The 3,036-nt window shown below is 30.5% G+C and overlaps 1 non-coding gene across 1 annotated transcript; it reads right to left on the reverse strand.

Moving 5' to 3' along the window:
* Nucleotides 1-187: 187 nt before the first annotated feature.
* TRNAS-GCU (transfer RNA serine (anticodon GCU)) lies at nt 188-269 on the reverse strand. The gene has a single exon. It is a non-coding gene; the product is annotated as a tRNA-Ser (tRNA).
* Between the last annotated feature and the right edge of the window lie 2,767 nt (nt 270-3,036).

The raw sequence follows: 3,036 nt of genomic DNA on the forward strand, positions 1-3,036 counted from the left end.
AAATTCAAATATTCACATATTATCACCTACAAATTATATATTTAATAGACTTGTAGCAAATAATAATTAAAATATAATAAATTAATCAAAAATTCAATATACATTTAAAAAAAAAAAACCAACTGGACAAGAATGGTCGTTAAAGATATTTAATTTCTACTGAAAAATTGTGCAAATATAGAAACTGCGTCGCCTGAGAGATTCGAACTCCCGCGGGGAAACCCCATGTACTTAGCAGGCACACGCCTTAACCACTCGGCCAAAGCGACACTTGTGAAAAAGGTGTAAAATTTAATAATATTATATCTTTTTGAAAAAGAATACAGTAATATTAGAGACCAGATTATACCTTTAATTATCTGTGGTAACCAAAATATCTCCTTCAAACTTTAAGAACATCAACTATGATTCAATTATTTATTAGCCTTAGGTACCGTTTGGTTTGCTGTATTATTTATCTATATTTTAATCCACATTTTTATTCAATCTAATCTCATGTTTGGTGCATCGTATTATTTATCCATCTACCAATCATTTATCTTACATCAATCATTTATCTTATATCAATCAAATCATTGAATTGAAATTACAATATTACCCTTAATAAATAATATTATAAATATTTTATTATTATTTTTAAAAAGACAAAACGGTAATATCACATTATCTCAAATTTAATCAAATTAATCAATCAAATCAAACATTATATTACCTATCATTTTTATATATTTTATTATTAAAAAATATCACTTATCTCTATATTATTTATCTCATAGAACGAACCAAACGGTACCTATTCTAATTACAAATAATATTTAAATTTGTTGAAGAGATTAAATGTGTTTACTTGTTTAAGGGATGATATATCGGTTTGATTCAGAGCATGCAATATAATTAAAATTGAATTTTATTAGAGCTTCATTTTACCATTTATCTCCTTCCCTTTGAAAACAAAAGTCCATAGGTTATCTTGTTTTCCCACTCAAAGTTGATTATTTATATGCTCCGTATCAAAACATGCATGTCTTCATCACTCATTTGCTTTGGAAGAAAACCCGATTCTTGGTCTGTTTATTCTTCATTCCCTTCGAAACAACGCCAATCTCGATCCTAAGCCATCGCACCACATAGAAGGGATTGTTATAGGTACATATATTCACTGACGATAAATTGTTTGCAGTAGATTTTCACCATATTTATATAGTTGAATTTATTGGACATGAGATATCACAAATAAATGCATACATAAACATTACATAAACAAATAAATGAATGTATATTATGATGGCATTCATTCCAGAACTAAATTTATGACGAGCTTGAAAAGGAGACGAAACAAAAAAGTTGCAACTTGCCTAGAGCTTGACACACCTGGTCGGTTTTAATTAGTTTTCATCCATTAACTTGAATTTTTTTGTTTTGGTTCCGTTTCACCCAAAGCAACTAAATCCACCGAATATTGCTTATTTGATTTTGAAGCTCTTCTGCGTGACTTATGCGGCAAGAATAAAACCTAAATTGTACATGCTAAAATCTATCTAAGCAAAAACAAAGAAAAAAGAGACTTTTTTTTTCTCTCATTTAGATATTTCGGGTGATATTTTGCTTTATGTTCTCATTTGTTTATGCCTAGATTGATTTTAAAGTATCTATCATAAGTTTATTTTTGTTGAATGAGTCAAGTAGGAGATGATTGATGTCAAATAAACAATATTCGGTCTATTTAGTTATTTCGGACGAAAAAAAAACTAAAACCCAAAAAAAATTTCAAGTAAGTTGATGAAAACTAAATTTTGATAAATTAGAACTACAAGACTATTTAGAACCAAACACATACCACTGTTCTCGAGTAATGTCGTGTTGCACCATTCTCCACCACTGACTCAAAAGCCGAGCAACTCCTTCCCCTCTCATTCTTTGGGATGTCTATTGTATTCCCATCTGATCCATCATGTTTACTTCTACACGTTAGTTGTCCTACATCTATTGGATAAAATCTCAGTAAGTTCTATATATGGATTTGGACAATTTTCCTCCTTTGAGCTAACTATTGGAGTTGAGTTATGTCAAAATCTCAATCTTAACATAGTATCAGAGATTATGTTCCACTGTTATGTGTTGGACTGTCCATAGTTGGGCCATCCGTTCTACCCATAATTGGGTCATTTGTAAACTTCAAGCTCTGTTCATTCTTTGGAGTGAGGAGGATGTGTTAATTGTCCCACATCGGTTGAATATAATCTTCTTAAGTTTCATATATGAACTTGGACAATTTTCCTCCTTGAGCTAGCTTTTGGGGTAGAGTTGGATTCAAGTTTCAATCTTTTTAACACTACCAATTTTTATGTTTCGAAAAATTCAATCTCAAAAACTTCGCATACTCTTTTCCTAACTCTGGAAGATAAAGTAGCTTCAAGTGTTTGACGTAGTGATCATAATCAAATTCCGAGAGAACTCTATCTTGACAAAGCATGAAAACCTTGGTTTGGAAGTCTTATCTGCAAAATACTTGCTCTTGCTTTTAAGAACAAGTGAATGTGAATAGCAGAGTTCTTGTCTTCCCTCCTTATTTCTTAACCATATAGCAACATCACTCGTACACTGGTCGTCAAATTTAAGCAAATCGACCTCTGTTTCTCTATACATCACACTTCTACTCACCAACCATGATACTACGTAAAACTTTAGTCATTTTTTCTTTTACTTTAAATGAGCATGGCTGTGAGACCCCGATACTAAACACTGATAAAATAGCTTTGATGGTATTTTGGTAAATAAGTTGAAAAATATTCGATTTATTTTGATGTCATTTTCGTAGATAAGTTGAAAAATAATGAATTAATTTTAAGGGCAAAATGGTAAATAGTGACATATCATTTTCATGTGAAGTTCAAATGATTTGAGATTTGGATATGACGTAGAAAACTCAAAGATATAGAAGTTTCATGTTTTGAGTTTTGAAAAATTTGATCGTTTGACTGATCCAAAGGGATATACCGACGTTAAAAAGTTAAATAGTATATATTATATTATATT

Source organism: Primulina huaijiensis, chromosome 17 (assembly GCF_012295235.1).
Source record: "Primulina huaijiensis isolate GDHJ02 chromosome 17, ASM1229523v2, whole genome shotgun sequence".
Classification (NCBI taxonomy): Eukaryota; Viridiplantae; Streptophyta; class Magnoliopsida; order Lamiales; family Gesneriaceae; genus Primulina; species Primulina huaijiensis.